This window comes from Pan paniscus, chromosome 4 (assembly GCF_029289425.2).
Source record: "Pan paniscus chromosome 4, NHGRI_mPanPan1-v2.0_pri, whole genome shotgun sequence".
NCBI classification, from domain to species: Eukaryota; Metazoa; Chordata; class Mammalia; order Primates; family Hominidae; genus Pan; species Pan paniscus.
This window is the reverse complement of record NC_073253.2, coordinates 40,963,502-40,990,391: the sequence shown is the minus strand read 5'-3', so window position 1 is coordinate 40,990,391 and position 26,890 is coordinate 40,963,502. Positions and strand designations below refer to the sequence as shown.

The 26,890-nt window shown below is 41.3% G+C and overlaps 2 long non-coding RNA genes across 2 annotated transcripts in view; both read right to left on the bottom strand.

Annotated features, from left to right (window-relative positions):
- Positions 1 to 7,228: 7,228 nt before the first annotated feature.
- LOC117980266 (uncharacterized) overlaps positions 7,229 to 26,890 on the bottom strand; it is a 208,409-nt gene continuing 188,747 nt past the window's right edge. Inside the window, exon 5 of the long non-coding RNA XR_008625365.2 lies at positions 7,229 to 7,430. This is a non-coding gene — a long non-coding RNA (uncharacterized LOC117980266). The remainder of the gene's footprint in view (positions 7,431 to 26,890) is intronic.
- Positions 11,224 to 14,320, bottom strand: LOC117980267 (uncharacterized). Its single transcript, XR_004671515.3, has 3 exons — positions 14,127 to 14,320; positions 11,668 to 11,813; positions 11,224 to 11,575 (listed from the first exon to the last, which is right to left on the bottom strand). It is a non-coding gene; the product is annotated as an uncharacterized LOC117980267 (long non-coding RNA).

The following is a 26,890-nucleotide window of genomic DNA, read 5'->3' as shown; positions in this document are numbered from 1 at the left end:
CTTTGTGTTTCTGTTGTGGAAGAAATTATCATGATATTGGTGTAATTAGAAGCTCACAAATATCAGGGACCTATCAGACTTTCTTTTTCTTTTCCACAATTTGAGCTTTTTCTCCTTCTAGAAGCCTTTCCCAGTGACTCTGACACTTGGTATTCTCTCTCCTTTCTCTTTTCCAATGGCAAGAAAGGAACCTCTGACCTGCAAACAGGTAGCATAAGCTTCTATATGTTATCTATCTGATATAGTTTCTAAATTAATTTATTTGAATAAACGTCACCACTTCAACCACAGTGTAGACTTTTTTGAAGATTAGAAACCAGGTCCTTACATCTCTTGCCTTCACATCACCAAGCACAAAGCTGGACACATTGCAGGTGCTCAATAAATATCATAAATTGTTGATCTAGAAACAGCACACTAAGGTCTCGAAAGAGTACATGAGAGCCATGGAGAAACAATGCTGTATAGTGATCCTCCTAGAGAGACACATGTCTCCAAGGACCTCAGTTCAAACAGCCACCTCAGTTCTCTTTTACTGCCCTATCCTTTCGCCAGGTTTCTCCTTTCAACCTTGAGAGATGACTGACATGGGCTTAGGATACTCAATCATTCTAGAATTCTGTATCAGCACTGAATCATGAGTGGGGAAATTCTAAGAAATTTACTTCTCTTTTTCTTTTCATATTTTCCTCATTCCAAAGTGGAACTAAATCGAGGTTCCCTAGCAACCCAGGGCTCTGTGAAGATTCATTATTCTATAAAATCCCACCACCTTACAAACACAAAATGTTACAAGTTGCCCAGTTACCCCGGCTTCTGAGATGAAGAATATCATTGAAGTCAAATCTGGTGGCTATCACACTCCATGGAACTTGGGGCAACATTTAGGTACCTCTACCCAGGAAAGAATCTCTGAGAAATAGGTGGCAGTTTCTCTAGCAGCATAAGAACCTTGACAAGCATCATCCTTAAGTCCTGACAGCAGTGGATGACTAGTCAGGAACCTGTCCAGGTAAGCGCACACCCTAGCAGGGCTCTGCTAAATGGCTCCAATGGCTCGGAGGCCTTACTGAACACTAGGGATTGATTTCTATTGAAAACAAAAAGGAAAATGAGAAACAATCGAGATCAGGGCTCCTTCCAACCCTGGCTCAATAGCCCTTTGTTTTGCATATTCTCTATGCAAGATGGTGAAATGTAGAGATACAATTAGAATATCAAGGCTAATGAAACTAATCATTTCAAATTAAGCCCATATACAACTGTGGCACCACAAAACTGCCTTCTCATCTCTGCTATCTTGGGGGAACATCCCAGATGCACAGGAAAAATTAGCTGTCTTTTCTGGAAATTAAAATGGTAAAATGCCTGATGCACAGAACATACTTCACAAATCTTAAGTGAGCCAAACGAGGCTTTTATCCCCTGACAGCAATCTTTCATGAGCTGGACAACTGTCCCCAGTGTGAGGCAGTGAAGTCTGGCTAGCACCCTGCACACAGGAATATCAAGGCCCCTTTTCCCTTTCATGCTTTGCCTCCTCAACCATACTCTCCCCTTTGTAATATCTCTGTCACTAAGGAAACCATGGTAACATCAGTGCCTCTGTTGAGCACAGTGGTCACTCAAAAGAGGGAGAGTGAGTTCAGCCTATCATTTGAGATCCGAGTATGATTGGGGAAATATCCTGAAATAGTCCATGATTTGAAGAAATGGATAGATGGCTAGAATAATATGCTAGATGGTACTCAGGTTACTAACTGCAGAATTGATTTGATAAAATTCTCATCGTGTCTCCTGACTTAGGAGAAATATTGGGTCTGATGAATGGGTAAAATTCCCAGGTGAAAAGAATTTGGTCTGTAAGATTTGGCAGCACCCTGAGGTTTGCCATATCTGATGGCCTGGCTTTAGTGGCAGCACCTAGTGAAGGCCCAGGTGTCCTTCTGACAACCTTTACCGCCTACCGTTTTGTCCTTACTTATGTTGAATCACTACACACAGGCTGTTGAATTCAGCTGTCTGTGGAGAAATTATACCAACCACATGGTTAGACAGAAGGAATACAATATATTGCTTAATTTGTATCTGAAAGCTAAGCAACATGGAAAAAAATCAAGCCTGCTCAGTCACTTCCATGAGGACAAATGAAGACACTTCAAGGTAACCTTAGACCAAACACATATTAATCTATAATCAGATGCCATTCAAAATAATAAGAGAAATTGACCTGAATCTTAGAGCTGATGCAACTGAGTGTGTCACCTCAATATTCAACCAGTAGGGGGTTGTTTATGGGGAGGGCTTCGGCTTGCCAATTAGAAGTCTTGGCTGATTCTAGCACTTTCTGCAGGTTCTCTTTCTGCAGGTCAGTTACTTTGTTTGTAAAAGTGTACTCCTTCTTAGTAGCTATCAACTCCTTCTTGGTAGGGTTATTTCTTTTACTTCTTTGTATTCCTTCCACTATACAAAATACAAACCTTTGTTTATATTTGGCTCCCCGGTAAATATTTTCTGAAAGAACAAATGGATGAAAGAAGGATGATTTATGATATGTCCATGGTTGCTGAAAGAATGCGGAAAAATGTAAAATCACCTTGAAAAGTTAATAGATAATAAATACAAGAAGTTTTATTTGTAAAAAGTCAATAGATAATAAATAAAAGAAGTTTTATTCATGATAAGTAGATGCTGCTACTTGATCAATGTCCCAGAGAAATAAATGTGTCCAGAGAACATTCATTTTACCAATTCAGTCAACCAACCAGAAATTCAGTTGAAGCATCAGTTTGACAGGTATTGACTGAAGTGGCTGGGTAGTATAGTTGATCTCATTGGCCCTTTTGTGGTCCACATTTTAGTGGTGACCCAGTATTCCTCTTGGAAACCAGAAGGAAAGGAAAAGGGAGGCAGGGCTTTTTAGCTATGCCATGATATGGTTCAGAGAATATTGGATGAGAGATAGTAGACCTGGTTTCTCCTCTGTCTTGGGGAGGGGCTTCCTGGCTATTGCTATGTGACCTCGCTCTCAGGACAGTACACTGAGAAGAGACAGAGCAAAGAGCTAGTCTGAAAGAGAGTGGACTATTGTCTGCTGGTCCCAGATCCATGCCATTCTTCCATGCCTTCCTCTGTACTGCAGTCCACTTACTAGAGGAAGGCTAGAATATAGGAGGAAGAAGGCTTTTTTGTCTGCTACTGGTAGAGCCACCAATAACAGTAGTACCGAGATCAGCAACTATGGGCTCTGGCAGCTCCATGGGTGACACTGAGCTTCAGTGGTGTCAGTCCTGGTTTCACCAGCATCAAAATGTAGTGTCCGGGGTTCCTAGTCAGAACAGCATAGATCTGACCGTGGCAATGGTAACAGCAGCAGCATCTTTAGAAACTCAGCAGACAGTGTGGGCTTGCAGGTTTCAACCCAGGTTGAAAAACCCCAGCTTCCTGATCTCTGGGGCACATTTCCCTCTCTGTGTGCTTCCCCAGCCCATCTAACACCTTGGTAACATTCTTTCTCCATTAATTCCTTCTGTTTGAAACATCCAGAGTAGTTTCTGTTTTTCTGTCTAGATAATGATTGATACACCTCCCATGCCCCACCTCTCACCCAGGACAGGATCAAAGTGTTGGGGGAGCCACAACCTGCTTCACCTAGAAAGTAAGAAAGAAAAAGAGAACTGAACAGTACCACACCTTACAAAGTTCAACCCCAGTTTGAAAATTAAGGGTGGCTTATCAAATTTCCTAAGTCAGCCAACCCCTGGTGACATGTACTCACGGTGGTGCTGTGATGCTCCACTGAGATCCCCCATGAGGATTGAAGGATTTATCCTGCAGAAGCTGGAATTGCTCCCAAAATACCATCCCCAACTGTCAATCCTCTTCGGGATTTGTCTAGGCTTATGAAAACTAGGCAGAGGCAGCCCCCACCCAGTGACTGATCAGCAGGGAGTTATAAAGGCCCAAGCTCATATTCCAACAACGAAGGGCCATACCAGCTCCAGAGCTTCCCATGAAGTCAGGTGAGACCTTTGCTGGGACTACATCACAGCTCAAATTATCCCTTGTCCCAATCTGCCCCCTTCCCTTCTCTTCCATGGGAGTTTATCCCAAGAGCACTCCCTAATAAGCCCTACATACTCATCTCTGCCTCAGAACCTGCTGCCAAAGAGACATATATATGTGCTGGAGCTGCCGCAACAAAGTGCCACTGATGAGGTGGCCTAAACAACACCGACTTATTGGCTTACAGTTCTGCAGGCTGGAAATCCACGATCAAGGTGTCAGCAGCATTGATTCCTTCTGAGGGCCGTGAAGGAAGGACTTGCTCCAGGCCTCTCCCCTTGGCTTGTAGAGAACTGTCTTTATGTTCACATGGCAGTCTCCATGTGTATAGATCTGTCTCCAAATTTCCCCCCAACCTTTTTTTTTTAATTTTTTTTTTGAGACAGAGTCTTGCTCTGTCACACAGGCTGGAGTGCAGTGGTACAATCTCAGCTCACTGCAACCTCCACCTTTTGGGTTCAAGCTGTTCTCCTGCCTCAGTCTCCCGAGTAGCTGGGACTACAGGCATGCGCCACCACACCCAGCTAATTTTTGTATTTTTAGTAGAGATGGTGTTTCACCATGTTGGCCAGGATGGTCTCGATCTCTTGACCTCGTGATCTGCCCCCTCGCCCTTCCAAAGTGCTGGGATTACAGGCATGAGCGACCGTGCCCAGCCCAAATTTCCCCTTTTGGTAAGGACATCAGTCATATTGGATTAGGGCCCACCCTAATGACCTCATTTTAATTTGATTGCCTCTATAATACCTTATCTCCAAACAAGGGCCCGTTGAGGTCCTGGGGGTTAGGACTTCACCACATGAATTTGAGAGGGCTGGGGGGAAAAATTCAGCCCATAACAGAACCCAACCTGCAAACATATCAATTGTCTTTTCAACTAGGAGGACATTGACATGGATCTGCCAGCTTTCTAAGCCTTTCCCCAGTTTCAAGTCCAGTCACATCAAGTTGCCTTATTAAAGGGTCTGCCCACTCAAAAGGAGAAAGTGCAAAAGATGCTCAGCAAGGTTAGTTATGGGTTCCCCAGCACAGGCTGGCAATATTTTAATCAGGAATGACAGAGTCTGGTTCCCAGGCTAGAGGGAAACCTGAAATCGGGCATCTATTGGGAAATATGCATTTACAAGGAAACTATTTATTACACATAGCTGGGTGATGAGAAATGTGGCTGATCATTCACCTCTGGAAGGGTGTCTGGGAGTCTAACATAATTAGGCTCTTATGTCCTTTGTTCCCAAAATTAATAACAGCATGACAATGAATAAAGGTGGGAGGAGGAAGGTACAGGCAAATAGATGATAGATTTTTTTTTTTTAACTAGAAAAGGAGCACTTTTCTTTCTTTCTTTCTTTTTCTTTCTTTCTTTCTTTCTTTTTCTTTCTTTTTTTTAATTTTGAGACAGAATCTCACTCTGTCACCCAGGCTGGAGTGCAGTGGCATGATCTTGGCTCACTGCAACCTTCACCTCCCAGGTTCAAGAGATTCTCCCGCCTCAGCCTCCCAAGTAGCTGGGATTACAGGCACGTGCCACCACACTCAACTAATTTTTGTATTTTTAGTAGAGACGGGGTTTCACCGTGTTGGCCAGGCTGGTCTCAAGCTCCTGGCCTCAAGTAATCCACTGGCCTTGGCCTCCAAAATGCTGGGATTACAGGTGTAAAACCATCATGCCCAGCCCTATTTTTTCAATTTACTGATAGAGTTATCATGGTATTCCTATGTTTTTCTCCGCATACACATTGCCTTGCTTTCAAGCTGAAAATGTGAAGATGCTTTGCTGTAGAAAGCATTGTCACAGTAAAACGCCTTAAGAGTCAGCACTTTGTTAGTGGGGGCAGGGTAGCAGGAAATGTGGGCTATAGACAAATTTATGCATGAATGCTTAAAAGCAACCTAAAGCCAGCCTGCACTTTGGAACTCAAGTTGGTGTTACAGTCTGTATCTGGAGCCATCAAAACCATGTTGGGTTGGGGCATTTGAAGGAGTACAAACAGGCAGGGTTACAATCTGGCCCTGAGCCCTAAATCCCAAGAACACTGGCCTCAAAAACATCAGAAAGCAATGGAGGTCTGAGAATCAAGTGCAAATGTTCTCATGTGCCAAGAAAACCTAAGACGGCTATTTTCACAGTATATTGGGGCTTGGCCAGGTTCCAGAAACCATCAGCAAAGTAGCCTGCCTTGATACTTCAAAGGAAGAAGTCGCACTGATAAATCCTGCCCACACTTTCCACCGCACACACTTCATCTTGAGGTATATAATACCACAACAATGAGTCACTGGGCTGGAGCCTGAGGCCTGTCCACAGGACAGAAAGAAAGAAAAAAGTCTCTCACATCTGTTGTCTAGGGCAATTCCCCTCACTCTTCAAAACTGCATAAAAACAGAATAATAAAAACTGTCACAGGACAAATGAGTTATGGCCTGGTTTACCTGTACAGTGTCCCTCAGTAGAACTATAACGAAGTTGGCCCACCATTTTTCTTTACCACATTTTATCACATTTTGATAAAACTCATCAGACAGGGAGGAACCAATCTACTTTATTCCTTAGATTCAGCTCAGATATCTCAGGAGGACTTTAAACCATGAGACAAGCTGAGAGCTTTTCTTTAACATACTTACACACTCATACCTTGGAAAGCCTCTGTCTTCTGAATTGTATTTGGTGTAAATGAAAATTCAGCAAATATTCACAAGAATACCCAAGGTAAAGAATATCAAGCCTAGGTGTCATGGACGAGAAGAAAGCAACAAGGGGATGCCAAGGTCAAGAGTAGGGCCTTTGCTTCTTAGTGGGGGTTGGGCAGGAAGAAATCATAAAAATTCCTTTTCTATAAATCCTGCACTGTCTGGACTGCTCATGGGCTGACTGGCAATTTGGTCAGGCAATAGACTTTTCCCATCTGGTCATTTAGTGAGGGTCTATGGAAAGATAGTGGAAATCGTCTACATCTTTTGCTGAGTAAGACAAGAAAGTCAACGAATGCAGCGACTACATAGTATGCTGGAGGCTAAAGTCTTAAGAGACACATTGGTTTAGATGTGTGCATGTGGCCATGTTTGCTTTGGGGCAGTTTTTTGGACACACAGACACGTCTCCACCCACTCGTTTACCCCTACCCCATTCCCACCTTTACCCGCACCCCCACCTCACTTTGTTCTTAAGACTATAGTTACGCATAACTGCTAAGAGTAAACACTTTCCAGATGACCTACACAAAAATCCTTTTCCAAAGACTCTTCTTGGTTTCAGGTGAGTTCTCATTTTCCTTCACTCAAGCTTTGTTTGTCTCCCCCAGGGTAGCAAACACAGTCAGATGATACTTCCTGACAGCATCCAAGAGCAAGTCTCACCACCACATCTGTCAATAAAAAAGAAAACAAGGAGCTGCCAATTTGTCTATTTATAGGTGCCAATAAAATCCTGCACAGAACTTTAGTCAGCAAGACTATTTCAGAAGGGGTGGCCAACAGTGTGGCCTTTCACTGGCAAGGGCCACCTTTGTCATCACTTAAGAAATAAAACCTGCCAAGTTTTCTGTGAGGCCCTCAATAAATCTTACAGAGTATTTCCATACACATCAGCCACCTTAACTTGAGGAAAGCCAACTTGGTGAGCATTATGTTGATTTACCAAGATAAGGAGCCTAGAGTCTATGGCAAGAAGTTCTTGAGGCCCCTCAGGAGTGTCAAACAGTCCAACCCATAGGCAGGGGAGGAAGAAAATTACACCTCTCCTTCAACACCTCCAGAGCCCAGGATCCTGCCACCTGTCAGAGCAGAGGGGCAGTGGGTGTTGGCATGGCCCACAAGATGCCTCCAAGGACAGAGGCACTGAGACAGGGGTTGCACTGGGGTTTCTAAATCCTGGGAGCTGAGAGTCAGATCCAGGATACACACTGGGGTTCCCATTGCCTAGCCCTAAAACATGGCAGTTGTGGTTAGCTCTGGTGAAGCAAAAAGACCACCAAATTGAATTCAGATAATTAGTTCTAATTATGCTAACTCTACCACTTTCTGCTTTTTAGAACTTGAGCAAATTACTTGATTTTTTCTGAGCTTCATTCTTTATGCAGTTCTTATGAAGACTAAATAAAAAGGTATTCAATATTAATAGGTAGTTTATTAAGCATTTCCTGTAAGCCAACGACAGTGCTAAGAACACAAATATCCTAGTGTTCAGATAGGAATTGTAAAGGGTGGAGACAGTAACTTGCCCAGAGCCACACAGTTAAAACATGGCAGATATCTTATACATATTTTGGCTATTTTGTTTATCATTTTAGAACCACGAGAACACCTCAGCTACCACTATAACATGAATTTTTTTAATCCAGTGCCAGTTTTATTTTTTGGTTGTTTGTTGGCAGAACACAAAACTTACAAAAAGCTTCACCCAGGATAGCCATTGTTGTGTGATAAAGTTGGGAGATTGATCAAAACGGCAGTGACATTGTGGTATTATTTTTGTTTTGTGTTGTTAGTGGCCAGATCCTTCACAAACACCTGGAAACTAGTGTGGCTTCTGGTTCTAGCCATTTGGTAACAGCTCTGAGGCTGAATAAATTGGACGTGAGAATGTGACAGTGGAAGATGGCTTGGGAACACCCAGGGTCTGAAATAAAGCTTAGAAAATACACCACACCTTTATAGAAAAAGTAGATTTCTGTTTTATAAGGGAAAGATTGGCAGGAGTTCCAGGCCAGCTGCCCCCAAGAAAGAGGTAACTATTTAAGCCAATAAGGTTTCCATCTACACAAGTGCTCAAGTGGAAACCAGCCAACCAGAGTTAGCAGTTCTGTGGCAGAGAATCTCTGAAATCACCACTGTGTTCTGAAATCACAGAACAGAGGCCTCCTAAGCTTGCCGAGCCACTCAGCCTCACAGAGACTCATTTCCACTTCTCTAAGATGTGGAGACTAGATCATGCAAAATGGTCTAACCAAAGAGTAGATTTCTTTGAGGTTTCTTTCTGTTCCAAAATTCTGAGATTCTTAATTATGTCGAGGAAGCCACTTCGAAGCTGCTTTAGTTAAAATAACCGGAATCCAAAATAAAGTTCGGCTTCAGCTAAGCATAATATTCCTGACACTTTACACCAAGCTTGTCCAACCCGTGGCCGGCGGGCCGCATGCAGCCCAGGACAGCTTTGAATTTGGCCCATGCACTTCCTTAAAACATTATGAGATTTTTTTTTTTTTTTTTTAGCTCATCAACTATCGTTAGTGTTAGTGCATTTTATGTGTGGCCCAAGACAATTCTTCTTCCAGTGTGGCCCAGGGAAGCCAAAAGATTGGACACACCTGCTCTACAGTGTGTATTTTCTTTCACAGTGTCTTAAAAGGAACACATTTCAAAATCCCTACATTTTTCTTCTTTTTCTTCTCCCTCTTCTCCTCCTTCATCTTGTTTGCCATCATTATCATCATGATTGTACTTAGGGTATTTGTTTAATGTGTTTGTTTTTACAGAAAGTGCCTTTTGCAAGCCACTGCTCCTACTGACCTAGTAGTGGAAAGTAAACTGACTGTCACAGAACTCCAAGCATCCTCACATGTGCACTGAACAAGAAAACTGTGGAGTGCCTGCCCACTCCAAGCCACCTGCCCCACGCCACCCCAAGGGGTGCCCACCAACAGCCCCAAGGGAAGGGGTTCTTGGAGCATAAATTGCTAGGTTCAGATCAGGTGACTCTCCATCCTCATTCGCAGGTGATTGGTCTGAACCCTGTATCAGTCAGGGTTCTCTAGAAGGACAGAATTAAAGGAATATATATATGTTTATTAAGTATTAACCCATATGACCACAAGGTCCCACAATAGGCCGTCTGCAGGCTGAGGAGCAAGGAGAGCCAGTCCGAGTTCCAAAACTGAAGAACTTGGAGTGTGATGTTTGAGGGCAGAAAGCATCCAGCATGGGCCAAAGATGTAGGCTGGGAGGCTAGGCCAGTTTCTCTTTTCACATTTTCCTGCCTGCTTATATTGTAGCTGTGCCGGCAGCTGATTGGATACCAGATTAAGGGTGGGTCTGCCTTTCCCAGCCCACTGACTCCAGTGTTAATCTCCTTTGGCAACACTCTCACAGACACACCCAGGATCAATACTTTGTATCCTTCAATCCACTCAAGTTGACACTCAGTATTAACCATCACAATCTAGGTGTAGAAGTCTCACCTCAGAGCAGCTCCTCTCTGAGTCGTGCTGACACAAAAGCTGAGCCTAACAAAGACAAGGGGGATCAATGGAAGCACTCAGAGTCCCTCTCTAGAAGCGTCTAAATGAGAATCATAGAGCTATTCATGAGTGGAAAGGTAGGAAGGAAACAGAAGCCCAGAGGCCTTCAGCAGAAACCTAGAGTAGCAGAAGCCACAGGCAAGAGGAAGCCTGGGCAGGCAAAAGCTAGGGGAAAGCCTGCAGTCCTAGACAGCTAAAACTGAATGACATGCAGAAGAGCAATGAGATACTCGGTTGTGCAGTGGCACAAATAGTAGAAAATTAGAAAACTCCTGCTGCTCTAGGACCACAAGGCAATCCAGCTTCCAGAGTTGCTTCTGATTCTGTGTAACCTCCTAGTTCCTGATGGACATACCATTCTCCATGAGTTTTGCCTCTTTGCAATTCCCCCATGAGGTCTGGTACAGATTTCTGCCTACATATATCCACCAATGAATCTCAATTTCTTCATTGTAACCTGAGTCAGTCTCTCATTCTGATCATCAAAGGGCCTGTTAAGTATAAAATGCTGTATGGACTTACTGTCTGAACGATGACTCCTAACCTGCTCACAACTCCACTAACATGGATGCTTCTGTTCTGGGAAATTCCAGGGTTTGTCTTCTGTTTCTATTGAATTGACCACTTGCCTGTTTTTCAAATGCTCTAAACCTTTTATTTACATAATGACTTTGTACCCTCTCATATACTTCTCATACTGTCTCTAGCCTCTCATAACTAAAAGTACTGATACTATTACTTCAATTACCATTTTACATTTGTACTTTTCCTGACAGATTTTTCCGTAGTACTTTTCCAGGCAATTTCACCTGCATTATCTCTTCTGAATCTTGTAATAGACTTATGAGGTAACAATAGTAATTATAATACCTAATATTTACGTGGTGTTATATAATTTAAAGACCATTTCACACACAGAATCTCATTTGGCCAGATCCATTTAATGAAGCTGTGGAGTATTTTTCTCATTTTACAGATGAGAAAACTGGGTTCAGGGATGACAAAGAACCCATGCAAGTCCACACAACAAAGAATGATTTCTCCTGGCTGTCACTTCGGTGCTAAAATGCTCTGTAGCTTTTCTTTCTGCCACAGACACCCAGGAGCTTCTCTTCGCTGTGTTCCCATGGCATTGGAGTGTGTCTCGTTTCTTGTCTTCATTAAGTCAATGGTCCTTTAGGTTTAGCATGCACCATTTATATGACTGGGATCTGCCCACATGATCTGGGAGTAGCCATTTAACAAGAAAATCACCTTTGTCTTCCATAAGTGCACTGAAAATACATTGATCATATTAATTTAGCACCTAGAACTGTTTCTCTCCAGTCCCTTAATTTAATATAAATGTGTTCCAGAACCCAGCTACCTGAGGCAGGGCTTCACTTGAATACAGAGGGCTTTTATTTTTCAGTACCAGGAAACTGATTCTTTCAGAGTTGCGAATCAAACCAGCCTGCTATACACACATTGTACCATTACAGCTTGTAGGTTGGAATGTTGAGATCATTTTAGCTTGAGAGAGAAAGAGAAAGACTCAAAATATAAATTGTTCTTCATTTTTATCTATAACAAATGTGGTTGCTCTAATGATAGCACATGAAGCGGGTTGTTTTATCATTCCTTAAATAAGACCTTGACATTCAGTACCTCATCTTCCTGTCATTTGAAAGCCAGGAGAGTTTAAATTGTGTTCACCCTAGTATCTGTTCTTCCCAGGCACGCAGATGGCTGATGCAGTTTATAATGGTAACTCTGGTGATTAGAGCAGCATTGCGCACATAATAAAGCAAGCAATATGCAAACAGCATGAGCTGGATTCTGGAGGGCTCCTCCACAGGGTCTGAACTACTGCAGAGCAAGGCATTTAGAAAAAAGGTGGCAAATTCATGGCCATGGGTTCCACACCATCAATCAAGGCTTTCTTGCTGATAATAGATATAGCTTCTGATTCTTTAAAATATAGAATTCTGGGTGCTTACTTACCAATCAGATCTGACTACAAGACGAAACTTATTTGCCATTTAAAAATTAGACGATCCCTAGCAAACAAGACTGCCAAGGATTGATCTTGGTCCCATGAGTAATGGACCCCATGACCTGGTCCTACTACGAATGAACCCCATGGCCCTTGCTGTAAAGGTGACAACTCAAATATGTCACCTTATGTCATAAAAGTGCACTTGACACTTACTGCCCCATTCATATTGGGAACTACATTTACACTGATTCAAGGGCCACACTCCAATAATACTGGACAGTGGCTCCCCAACATATCACATGGTTCCAAACCTCTGTGCCCTTACATACCCTGTTCCTTCTGCCTGGAATGTCCTTTCCCTTCTAGGTGACTTATAAATCCTCTTGACATTTCAAGACTTCAAGATTAAATAACAGCAACTATCCATAACTCACTTCCTTCCTGGGTTATCTGCTACCCTTTCCCAACCCCTGCCAACCCTAGGCTAAGTGATGCACTCCTCTTCTGTGCTAACCATGTACTTTGGACATTCCTCTGTCATTCACTGATCACACTGACTTTATTAGTATTCATATTACTACTTCTGTGTCTGTCTCCCTAATAAAGTACAAGGCCCTTGAGGATAACAACACTCTCTTATTTATCCCCAGCACCAAAGTCAATGCCTAGCACACAGTAAATGCTCAGATGTGTGACAGAAAAATACATGGATTCATTTGTGAAAAATTAAAGAAGTGGGTACATAATAAAAGGCAAAGGCAATCCTCCATGTGTTCATGTTTGCATCATTCAGAGGCAACACTTCCCACTCTACTCCCCTTTAAATTACAAATTTCTGCACGAAGACACTTGGGCTTCCTTCAGTGTGTTAGTTAAGAGTGCATGTAGCTGTGCAACAAAAAAACCTGAACAATCAGTTTAAACAAGCAAGGGTTTATTTTCTCACATAAGAAGTCTGGAACAAAGTGCCTGCTGATGTTGATTCAATGGTTTGCCATTATCAGGACTAGAAAATTCTATTCAATTATCCCTTCAAGATGTTTCCTAAATCTCTGGAGATAACTCCAACAGTCAGAACAGGAAGAAATGATAAGGGGGTTCCAGCTACATCTGCCTCCTCCCCAGACTTCTGCTCATATCTCATCGGCCAAAACCAAGTCACATGATCAGGGGATATGTCTCACCCCCAAAGGTGAGGGAGGCTGGTAAGCTGGAAGGAAATTATTCTGACTGACTTGGGCCAGGCATGATCCATCACTAGGGCTGGGCACATTGTCTCCTAAACCAAATCATAGTTCTCTTGGTAAGAAAGACAGGAGAACTAGATATTGAGCAGACAACTAAAGCATATGCGGATTCAGAAAATAGCTCAGTGCTTTAAAAATAAAAGATTACATCAGAATGCAAAAGAATCAACATTCACCACTCACTGTGAATCTTAAGGTTTCTCCTTTAAGACCCAATGAACATGACTTCAGGTGCCCTCCTGACTGCTCCACTGCCAGGACGAAGGCTAAGGCCATGGCTTTGCAGCAATGACTTCACTATGCATTCAGCACAGATCTCTGAAACAGGAAGCTTGCCCAGATGTACTCAAATTCTGATTTTATGATATTACAACAATGAAATATCCTGTTCATTCAAGGAGCATCTCTGGAAAGGTGCTGATACACTGCTGGTGGGAGTGTAAACTGACACCAGCATTTTGAAAAGCAGTTTGACATCTTCTAGTTGTTCTGAAATTATACCCAGGACTTAATTTATAGAGGCATGACTGAGTGACAACACAGAGAAGCTAATGCCACTGTAGAATTTATTCATTTCCCAAGAGAAGGGGGCATGCTTACCATGCAGGGCCACGTGGGAAGCACCGGTATGATCAGGAGGCAGAAGACAGGAGGTAGGGGAAAGCTGGGGGCACAGCCGTTATGACGGTTTCCTTGAAAAGGGAAGGCAGGGCAGAGTAAACAGTTTAGGATGAGCTAGTTTGAATAGCCTCTATCAGCCCTTGGGTTACAGGGTTGATCTCAAGTTGCCTGGAACTTGGCCCTGGGATAATTTAGGGCAGAAGAAGTATTGGCTTGGTATGTGAGAGTTAGATAAGGAGGGCGGTTGGGACTATAGATCCTGGATTTGTTGGCTTGTATATGAAAAGTATGCTCTTGGCCAAGCCCTTTGCAATCTCTAGGAATTGGCTCGCCCTGGGAGGGGCAGTATCTCCCTGGGTCTGCAAGGCCCCCAAATGCCAGAGAATCAAGAATACAGAAAATAAGAAAAAACAGTTAATATACTTGGCCCTGTGATGAGTGGATGCCAAATAGACACACACAGAACACTAGTCAAGTTGAAGATATACATCTCTATGATCCAGCAATTCTATTCCTACATAAAAACCGTAGAAAAATGCATGCACCAGGGAACATACCCAAACGTTAATACCAGTGGGTAAATAAATACCCAATGGGAGTGGGTAAACTGTAACATATTCATACCCCGGGATGCCAAATGGCAATAAAAACAAATCAACTAGAGATGCGCTTAACATTAATGAAGCTCATAAACAATATAGAGTGAAAGAGGCGAAGATACAAAATAATATCTTGTATATGATTTTCCTTATCTAAAGTTTCAAAGCAGGCAAAACTAAACTATAGTGCTTAGGGATACAGAGGTGGTCAAACTGTAAAGAAAGTTGTGATCACCTTAAAAGTCAGAATAGAGTGCTTTCCCCTGGGAGATGAGGGGTTGTGGGGGGAAAGTAAGATGAGGGTTCCTGGGGTACTGATGATGTTGCATCCTTTGAAATAATGGTGTTCATTATTTGTTATACTAGACTTTTCTGTATGTATGCTATATTTAATGATTTTTAAAGGGGTAAAAGAAAAAATGTAATTTATAGTCATTAAATGTCATTTATTAGGTACATAACCTCCCTTTATCAATGTAAAGCCTGCTGCAATAGTAGAAAGGTAAAAATATATATATAATCTTCTTCTGGTATACCATGACTACTGTAGCATAAAATATATGTTTATGAAAAATAAATTGACCTGGTGTTTTTTTGATGACCCTAAATTCTCACATTATCTTGTCTGCCTGGAGTCAGGCCCTCAAAAACGTGGTTGCTAGTGTTTGCATTCTCCCTCCTGGGTCACCTCTTCCACAGAGGCAAATTTGAAAGCTGTTTCTGGAAGCCAGCATTGGCTGGTATTATGACCATATAAAATTTTTTATATTTTTTAAGTAAGGAGGAATTATAAAATTCTTGAAGTTGGGAGGCAAAGAGATGCATCAAGGATAATTACATCCTGCCTGCTTCGGTGCCCCCTGTGGCTGCAACTGGATATGGTGCCCCTTCTTCATTTCCCATCCTAAACCAGTGTGCACTGCTGCTCTGTGTATGAAACAGCTGCCGGGGCCCTCCGCAGGCAGCTGCTTCTGAAGGTTGTGTGAAATGAGTCTGATATCCCTGGCGCCTCAGCACCTTGGCTCTAGGGTCCATGATATGCTTCAGTGTACAGGTAAAAATTACGTGCTCAAAGCTTGAGATTTGCTTTTGGCTGCTTATTTTGTAAGCACCAAAGATCAGCATTTTATGGGGAAGCTCACATTCTCAGCAGGGGTGGGGGCTAAGGGGGGTATCTAATCAGCTGAGTGGCTTGAATTTTTGCCCTTGAACCAAAGCAGGTAGCAAGGGAGATACGAGGCAGTACCAGGACCACTCTGAAATCTTGATGAAAAACCTAATTGCATAGCCAAGTGCATTACTCTGGCTGGAGTTGGCAAGAGGCCTAAAGGGTAAAATGCTGAAAGTAGGGGCAGTATGGTAAAGGTTTTTCTGTTTTGTTTTGTTTTTTGGTTTAATTTCTGGAAGAATTTACTTATGCTATTAGATATTGTAGTGTTAAAGTGAAGAAGGGTTTTGTTTAAAAAAAAAAAAAAAGAAATCTGCTAGGAAAACAAAGAAAGACAGGGATATACAGGGAAAGAGATTTAAAGAGAGACAGAACACGAAGGAATACAGAGATGGATAGAGTTCCTAAAAGCAGAAACATGCTGAAAGACAGAGGTTTCTGTCCTGACAGTGGACAGGAACTTCCCTTGCCTTTGTTCATTCTGGAGGGTAAATATGTCAAGTTAGAACTCTTTGCACTCTCCAGGTTAGTACCGTACTTAAACCCATTTAATTACTGTGATGGATTGCATTCTTACCACCAAAAACCTTGTTCTCACTCGCCCTAACTACTAATGGGCTATAAATAGGGCCTTTAAAAAGGAAACCATGTTTGATGTGGATTGTGTTCACCTGTGTTAATGACATGCTGGGGAAACAGATTAGCTGCTGTCTGCCCATGACACTGCATCATGCGTTTTACCACTGACCTGGTCTGGCCCAGTCCAGCGGGACAGAGGGCACTGCCCTGACTGTATATAAATCCAGGCTTTTATTGTGAAAAGAAACATCTCCAGTGAAGGAGAGCATTTATAGCAGGACAGAAAGAGCTCCAGTTATTGTTTGGTAAGCAGTTGAGTCCTAGGAGACTCTTCCAGGCGATGAGCAACTTCAGCTGGAAATAACTAAACAGCTCTAAAGGGAATGGGGGCTAAGGGGAAGGGGAAGTAATGAGCTCCAAGCCACAAAAGAGTTAGAGCATAATTAACTCCCCCATGGTCTCACTGATGGTGTAGTGGTGCTGTCCAACCCTCCCAGCCCTTCCTCTTCAGCTAGAATTAAAGTTTAATTCAGTCTCAAAAGGGCATTAGGAAAAAAGCACTGCACAGTACAACAGGAAGAAATCAATGAACTTTACGGAGAAAAGATTACAACGTGGCTGCTCCTTCCTGCACAGTTTGCAGAGTGGGCTGACTTTAAAGTGCAACTATTGGATCATCTGAAGTAGACTGAAGGAAGTCTAAGTCTGGGCCATTTGGGAGAGAAAATGATGGAAATAGCTGTCTGATGCCTGGAGAAGCTATTTGTTTTGACTACTGCTGCTGCTATTTTCCTGAAGGTTGAAGCTCACAGGACTGGAAAATCAGTGCCCTGAGCTGAGTAAAAGTATTTTCTTCAAACAACTGGGAGGCCCTGTGCTTTGGCACCTACATGCCTTTTTGGGTGTTCTGTGCTCAGGACAGGGAAACCTATTGTCAGTGGCCTATCTTCCACATTTCACACCCACGGCAGATCATCATTAATACCTCCTCCTCTATTCAGCAAAATTATTTCTATCAATAATTGGAAATTTTAAAAATAATGTGGCCAGGAAAGGCAGTGAAAATTTTTCTTTACTATATTTTTATACAATATAGCCCTGCAAGAAAGAAAGGAAGAAAGGAAGGGAGAGAGGGAAAGTTTATTATACATACATAAAAGGGAAAGGCACAACTATTTATTCAAGGGTTTTATATCCACCTTACAGCATGAGCTTTGATCCTTTCTTTACAATATATTATTTTATATAAAGAATTGTCCAGCGACATCTAAATAAATTTTAATAAAACCAAAATGTCTACAAAAAATACAAGTCAGGCAGCTATGAAATCATGCAATTGTGGTACTATTTTATTTACTGGATTCATTATTTAGTTTTAAAAGGAATAATTATAATTTTAAAAGAAGAGTGCATTTCCATTTTAAAGCTATTATTTACATTCAGTAAAATAGTTTATGTATGAACTAGAATATGCACTTAACAAAAATTTCATACCGCACCAATTTTCAGTGTTTCACCGTTTCAAATTTTAAACACAAACACTCAAAATGTTTGAGTGTCAGAAATGAGGTAATTCGACTTGTTTCTTTGTCTTTTGCAATCCTTGTTCTTTTTCAAATCTACTGTAGGAATATCCAGCACAATAAGCATTGAAGAAACAAATGGCAACGCAAGCTCAAAGGATTCCAAGCCATTATGAACTGACTCTTCAAATAAGTGCTTATTTTCACATAACCAGGGAGTTTCTGGATTAACTTCCATATAAGACATATTTATTAAAAGGTAAATAATTTGGGTGGGCGCGGTGGCTCATGCCTATAATCCCAGCACTTTGGGAGGCTGAGGCAGGCGGATCACGAGGTCAGGAGATTAAGACCATCCTGGCTAACACGGTGAAACCCCGTCTCTACTAAAAATACAAAAATAGCTGGGTGTGGTGGCACGTGCCTGTAATCTCAGCTACTGGGGAGGCTGAGGCAGGAGAATCGCTTAAACCTGGGAAGTGGAGGTTGCAGTGAGCTGAGATTGCGCCACTGCACTCCAGCCTGGGCGACAGAGCGAGACTCCGTCTCAAAAAAAAAAAAAAAAAAAAAAGGTAAATAATTAAAATGTGCTGATTTGAAGCCTATATAGCATTAAAACTCAACAGTAACCACAACGATTGTTTAACATTTAGATCATTGAAAATTTTGTCAGGGAAGAGTTTTTATTATGACATTATTTAGAAGTGGGGGTATATGGTGCTATTAGAAAATGGATCTCAGGGATTGTATGCAGTATTTCAAGCAGCTGGGCGTGGTGGTTCAAGCCTGTATCCTAACACATTGGGAGGCTGAGGGGGGGTGGATTGCTTGAGCCCAGGAGTTCAAGACCAGCCTGAACAACATAGTGAGCCCACATCTCTACAGAAAATACAAAAATATGCTGTGCATGGTGGTGCATGCCTGTAGTTCCAGCTACTCGGGAGGCTTAGGTGGGAGGATCACTTGAGGCTTGGAGGTGAAGCCTACAGTGATCTGAGATTGTGCCACTGCACTCCAGCCTGGGCAAAGGGAGTGAGACCGTGTCTCAGGAAAACAAAAACAAAAAAGCAAAAAACAGATCCCATTTTAGTTGATTTGTCATTGTTTTTTAATTCTTTACAGGTTTGCACCCCTATTGCTGGCACTGGGTGGACCTCCCCAAAGGCTCTGCCCTTGGTGCTCTTCTGCCGGTTATTCTCGTCCATGACCCCAGAGTCAGGGAGAATCTCACCAGTGCAGCCCAGGGCACCTCTGATAACATCTGTGCAGAGTGAGGGAGAAGAAACGCATGAGGCAGGCATCTCATTTATGGAAGTGCTCCTCTGGGTCAAGCCCTCTGCCAATAATTTTCATGCATAATGGCCCTTTCATTCTCCCCAACAATTCTTCAAGGGAGGGTGATAATCCCAGGATTTGGAAACAAGGAAAAGCAGACTACAAGAAGTTAAGTGACCTCCCCAATGACCCGCTGCTCATAAATGGTAGTATCAGAATTAAAACCCAGATGAGGCTGCCCAGGACTGAGGTTTGAGTTACCCCCCGAAGGTGCGCACCATGGAGAATGGCCTGGAGTTTCCTGGCTGCATATAAGTGCAGGAAGACATGCTAAGGGTACCACCGCTCTCAGTAGAACAAGCACACTTCTCTCGGGCTCTTTCCTGAATTCAAGTAATCACACCTTGCACACCAACCCACTGCCCAGAAAGAGCTTTTATTTGACTCAGGAGGTAGAGAAAGTTTCATTGAAGGATTTCTAAATTTGTTCTCTTTCTTTCTTCCTTCCTTTTCTTTCTTCCTTCTTTCCTTCCTTTCTCTTTTCTTTCTTTTGTTCATTCTCTTTCATTTTTCTTTCTCTTTTTTTTCTTTCTCTTTCTTTCCCTTGTCCATTCATTCCCCTTTCCTTTCTTTATTTTTCTTGGCTTTTTTCTTTCATTTCTTTATATTCCCCTCTTTTGCTTTCTCTGAATTTTTATGTCTCTTTTTTGTTCTTTTTTATTCCCTTTTTAACCCACTTCCTTAACAACATCTGTATCTCGGGTGAAATTGCTGGAATTGTCACATTAAGTTCCAGAGAATTTCTCATTTGGGACCTTGCATATCACACATGGCTCCAAGGGGCTGATGGATTCCTTTTATGTCCTCTTTACTACTAAAGTTTATAGGGAACATCTTGTGTCTCGCTCTCTTTTCTCTGCTACATTAAAAATGATCATCTAGCTCTCCATATGGCCAAAGTTTGAGGTCTTGCTTACTGGTTAGTATTGATTAGTACTTATTTAAAACTGGTATAATATTTTTCCTACAGAGTACAAATTGCAATTTGCAGTATCAGACCTTAGAAAGCTTTGGACCACATAATAAATGCAAGATTTGACAAACATGAATCATGTTCTTTCTTCTCCTCTCCACTTTAGGCAGAGCTATTTTGTGTTTTTTGTGGTCTTGCCTTTGAGTATGACCAGGGGCAACAAGTTAAATGCTTGCCATCTCAGACTACCGGGGGAAGGGCTCCTCCCCACTCACCAATGTGAGTGGCATAATGAGAGCTAAGGACAGGCCAGGGCCATGGGACTGCTACACAGCAGAGCCTTCCTTGAGTTTGTCTCCTCTGGAGGCATGTCCTTAACAATCTTCATAGCAACAAAACAGGTCAGTGAGGAAGGGAGAGAGCAACTGAAGGCTTCCTCTCCTTCCATAGCTAGCAGAGCAACAGGCGTCCTTACTATTATTTTCATTTTTATCCATTTACCTAGTCAAAACACATAGGAAGAGAATAAGCATCTTCAGAATAACAAAAATGTATCAATTAGGATTAGGTTCCTCTGCATATAACAGTAGCTTACATAAGTAACTTAATGATATACAAATTTATTTTTCCCCACATAAAAGAGGTCTTGAGATGGGCAGCCCCGAGATTTAATGGAAGTTCCACAGTTGCTAAAAACCAGGTGCTTTTTTATCTTTCTTTGCCATCATACTTAACATATGGCTTTCATCCTCAAGGTCACCTCATGGTCCAAGATAGCCGTTGGAATGCCAGCCATCATTTCTGCTTTCTAGGAGAGAACCAGGAAAAACAGAAAGGCAAAACATGTAGCTCTCCCGGTTGAGGCAGCATTCTTGAAGATTTCTGGAAACCCAACAAACAACTCCACTTACAGGAGGCTAGGAAATATGTCTCTGTATCTAGGCCCATCACCAACCAGAATAAAATCAGAACCTGTGAGTGAGGAAGGAGAGAATCAATACTATGTAGGCATCCAGCAGTCTCTGCTCCAAGCGAGGTGCCAGTCCCTGAGCTAAGAACTTTATATACATAGCCCTGCTTCTTCCTCAAAATACCTCCACTAGCCACAGGCCATCAGAGCTACAGAAGTCTCAGGAATTATTAATCCACCAACCCAATTTTATTTTAACTAACGTTTGAGTAGAGCTTTAGCATTTACAGAACTATGCCCCAGATCTCATTGAATTCTCAAAAACACTCCCTTAAGGTAAATATTATCTTAACTTGATTTTCCAGTGCAGGAAGTTGAAATCTAGAAAGATTTCAGTGGTTGGCTCAAAGTCACATAGCTAATTAGAGGCAAAACTGGTACTAGCACTCAGATCTCCTGATACCTAGCCCAACATCTTCCTTCCTTTCTCCCTTTCTTTTTCCTTCCTTCCTTCATTCCTTGCTTCTTTCCTTCCTTCCTTCCTCTTTCTTTCTTTTTCTTTCCCTTTCTTTCCTTCCTTCCTTCTTTTTTTCTTAGAGATGAAAGATACAGAAAAGTTCAGAGATTATTAAAAATGTCAAACCACTACTCAACAAATGCTGATGTTTTTGTCACTTTGCTTCAGAACTTTTTACTTTTAGATTTAAAAAAATTACTGAGAAGGCTGAAATCCATTTTGTATTCCTCACCAATCACATTCCCCTTCTTCTCCAGAAATAATCAATATCATGAATTTGATGGGTATCTCCCTGGTCCCTATTTCTCTTTTAATTTCTCACATGCATTCATAAATAATATAAATTGATCTTTTTGAAGCCTTTCTTTTTCACTCAACATTGTTTTTGAACTTTATCCAGGTTAATGCATACAGTTCATTCATTCTAATTGCTATGGGATGTTCTATCCATAAATATACAGTACATTTTATTTGTCCATTTCTATTTTCCTTCTACATATATTGAGAGCTTATTATGTGCCAGGAAGTATTCTAAAAGCTTTTTGTGTATTATCTCAATCATCATAACAAGTCCATGAGGAAGAGATTGTTATAATCCCTGGTGTATATAAGGAAGAAACTAAAGCAAGACAGAAATAGGAATCAGGCCAAGGTTTCACAGCTCTTAAGCCACAGAGCTAGAATTCAACCCCAGAAGATCTGAATCCAGAATCCCATCCCTTGACTTCTACTCTAAATAACCCAGGCAAACTCAGGTATCCTCACCAGTACAGCCATTCCTGTTATTAAAATATTGCCCAAAACACTCTGCCCTGATCTGGCAGGACCCTGCCCCACTCTATGACCAGCACATGTTCTGATTGGCTGGTGCCTGTACCTATTTTATTGCTAAATATTTTGAAAACCACTCCTATTCTGTACTGACTAGACACTTGGGTTGTTTCCAATTCTTCGCCTCTACAAACAAGAAGACCTAGGGGTAGAAATGCTGAGTCATACATTATACCTATCAAAGATTTTACTAAAAACTGCTGATTGCTTTCAAAAGTTGACTACATTCATGAAATATACTAATAAGCTAATGTAAACTCCATTTCTCACCAGTATTTTATGTCATTAACCATTTTGATTTTGCCAGTTTGTTGGGAATAAAAGGGTATCTCCTCGTCTTTATTTGCATTTTGCTGATTACTAATAAGGTAGAAAGTTTTTTTAATGTGTTTATTTGCCTTTTGGATTTATTCTGGTTTGAATTGTCTTTCTCTGCTCTTTGCTTTTTTTTAAAGTGGCTTCTTCTTTTATGTATTATCTCTTTTTTTTCAAATGTGTATGTTTTCCTTTGTTTTTTTTCTTTCCAACTTTTAAGGTCAGGGGGTATATGTGCAGGTTTCTTACATGGGTATATTGTGTGTCACAGGGGTTTGGTATACAGATAATTTTGTCACCCAGGTAGTCATCATAGTACCCAGTAAGTAGTTTACCTGCCCTCCCCTTCCCACCAACCTCTTCCTTTATATAGTTTGGACATTAATCCTTTGCCTATAATACCTGGTACAAATTCTCCCCCTGCCTCATCTTCCCTGTTTTAATTTTAAACTTTATATACTCAAATGGATAAATATTTTTCTTTATAGGATACACTTATTGGTATTTTAAAGAGTTTTCTCACTCTAGAAGTAGTGAAGAAATCCAGTATTTTGTTCTTATTATTTTATAACTTTGTTTCTTATGTTTATTTTTGTGTGCGGTATGAGAAAGGAATCCAGCAATTTTTTTTCTCCCTGGAAATTGTTCCAACATCATTAATTTAGTAAGTCATCTTTTCCCCACTGATTTTTAGTACCACTTTTAACACACATATCCAAGTAACCTATGTGTACTGATCTGTTTTTCAGTCTTCTATGCTATTTCATCAATTTGTTTTTCTCTTCTCGGTATTCTTTCAGTTTAATTCTCTGGCTTAAAAATAAGGCATGCTAGAGCCTGATGCCTTCTATTTACTCATACAATTTCTGTTGCCCTGATGCTGCACACAAGCCTAAAAGTTTGTTAAGTGTCTGACAGTTCTTCAGGAAGGGAAGCTAGAAGGCATATGGTCTCTTTGATTTCCACATCGGAGATTCCACTTGCGTGACTGAGAGATCTACCTGTTTAGAGTGCATTCCTCTGCAGTAGAAGGAAGAATAAATTCTTTTTTTTTAAGATTTTTTTTTTATTATTATACTTTAAGTTCTAGGGTACATGTGCACAACATGCAGGTTTCTTACATATGTATACATGTGCCATGTTGGTGTGCTGCACCCATTAACTCATCATTTACATTAGGTATATCTCCTAATGCTATCCCTCCCCCCTCCCCCCACCCCACAACAGGCCCCAGTGTGTGATGTTCCCCTTCCTGTGGCCAAGTATTCTCATTGTTCAATTTCCACCTATGACTGAGAACATGTGGTGCTTGGTTTTTTGTCCTTGTGATAGTTTGCTGAGAATGATGGTTTCCAGCTTCATCCATGTCCCTACAAATGACATGAACTCATCCTTTTTTATGGCTGCGTAGTATTCCACGGTGTATATGTGCCACATTTTCTTTTTTTAAATTTTATTATTATTATATTTAAGTTTTAGGGTACATGTGCACAATGTGCAGGTTAGTTACTTATGTATACATGTGCCATGCTGGTGTGCTGCACCCATTAACTCATCATTTAGCATTAGGTATATCTCCTAATGCTATCCCTCCCCGCTCCCCCCACCCCACAACAGTCCCCAGAGTCTGATGTTCCCCTTCCTGTGTCCATGTGTTCTCATTGTTCAGTTCCCACCTATGAGTGAGAACATGCGGTGTTTGGTTTTTTATCCTTGCGATAGTTTACTGAGAAGGATGATTTCCAGTTTCATCCATATCCCTACAAAGGACATGAACTCATCGTTTTTTTATGGCTACATAGTATTCCATGGTGTATATGTGCCACATTTTCTTAATCCAGTCTATCATTGTTGCACATTTGGCTTGGTTCCAAGTCTTTGCTATTGTGAATAGTGCCTCAATAAACATACGTGTGCATGTGTCTTTATAGCAGCATGATTTATAGTCTTTTGGGTATATACCCAGTAATGGGATGGCTGGGTCAAATGGTATTTCTAGTTCTAGATCCCTGAGGAATCGCCACACTGACTTCCACAATGGTTGAACCAGTTTACAGTCCCACCAACAGTGTAAAAGTGTTCCTATTTCTCCACATCCTCTCCAGCACCTGTTGTTTCCTGACTTTTTAATGATCGCCATTCTAACTGGTGTGAGATGGTATCTCACTGTGGTTTTGATTTGCATTTCTCTGATGGCCAGTGATGATGAGCATTTTTTTATGTGTCTGTTGGCTGCATAAATGTCTTCTTTTGAAAAGAGTCTGTTCATATCCTTCGCCCACTTTGTGATGGGGTTGGGGTTGTTTTTTTCTTGTAAGTTTGTTTGAGTTCTTTGTAGATTCTGGATATTAGCCCTTTGTCAGATGAGTAGATTGCAAAATTTTCTACCATTCTGTAAGTTGCCTGTTCACTCTGACGGTAGTTTCTTTTGCTGTGCAGAAGCTCTTTAATTAGATCTCATTTGCCAATTTTGGCTTTTGTTGCCATTGCTTTTGGTGTTTTAGACATGAAGTCCTTGACCATGCCTATGTCCTGAATGGTATTGCCTAGGTTTTCTTCTAGGGTTTTTATGGTTTTAGGTCTAACATTTAAGTCTTTAATCCGTCTTGAATTAATTTTTGTATAAGGTGTAAAAGGGACCCAGTTTCAGCTTTCTACATATGGCTAGCCAGTTTTCCCAGCACCATTTATTAAATAGGGAATCCTTTCCCCGTTTCTTGTTTTTGTCAGGTTTGTCAAAAATCAGATGGTTGTAGATGTGTGGTATTATTTCTGAGGGCTCTGTTCTGTTCCATTGGTCTGTATCTCTGTTTTGGTACCAGTACCATGCTGTTTTGGTTACTGTAGCCTTGTAGTATAGTTTGAAGTCAGGTAGTGTGATACCTCCACCTTTGTTCTTTTGGCTTAGGATTGACTTGGCGATGCGGGCTCTTTTTTGGTTCCATATGAACTTTAAAGTAGTTTTTTCCAATTCTGTGAAGAAAGTCATTGGTAGCTTGATGGGGATGGCATTGAATCTACAAATTACCTTGGGCAGTATGGCCATTTCTACGATATTGATTCTTCCTATCCATGAGCATGGAATGTTCTTCCATTTGTTTGTGTCCTCTTTTATTTCACTGAGCAGTGGTTTGTAGTTCTCCTTGAAGAGGTCCTTCACATCCCTTGTAAGTTGGATTCCTATGTATTTTATTCTCTTTGAAGCAATAGTGAATGGGAGTTCACTCATGATTTGGCTCTCTGTTTGTCTGTTATTGGTGTATAAGAATGCTTTTGATTTTTGCGCATTGATTTTGTATCCTGAGACTTTGCTGAAGTTGCTTATCAGCTTAAGGAGATTTTGGGCTGAGACGATGGGGTTTTCTAGATATACAATCATGGCATCTGGAAACAGTGACAATTTGACTTCCTCTTTTCCTAATTGAATACCCTTTGTTTCTTTCTCCTGCCTGATTGCCCTGGCCAGAACTTCCAACACTATGTTGAATAGGAGTGGTGAGAGAGGGCATCCCTGTCTTGTGCCAGTTTTCAAAGGGAATGCTTCCAGTTTTTGCCCATTCAGTATGATATTGGCTTTGGGTTTGTCATAAATAGCTCTTATTATTTTGAGATACGTTGCATCAATACCTAATTTATTGAGAGTTTTTAGCATGAAGGGCTGTTGAATTTTGTCAAAGGCCTTTTCTGCATCTATTGAGATAATCATGTGGTTTTTGTCATTGGTTCTGTTTATATGCTGGATTACATTTATTGATTTGCGTATGTTGAACCAGCCTTGCATCCCAGGGATGAAGCCCACTTGATCATGGTGGATAAGTTTTTGATGTGCTGCTGGATTCAATTTGCCAGTATTTTATTGAGGATTTTTGCATTGATGTTCATCAAGGATATTGGCCTAAAATTCTCTTTTTTTGTTGTGACTCTGCCAGGCTTTGGTATCAGGATGACCTCATAAAATGAGTTAGGGAGGATTCCCTCTTTTTCTAGATTGGAATAGTTTCAGAAGGAATGGTACCAGCTCCTCCTTATACCTCTGGTAGAATTCAGCTGTGA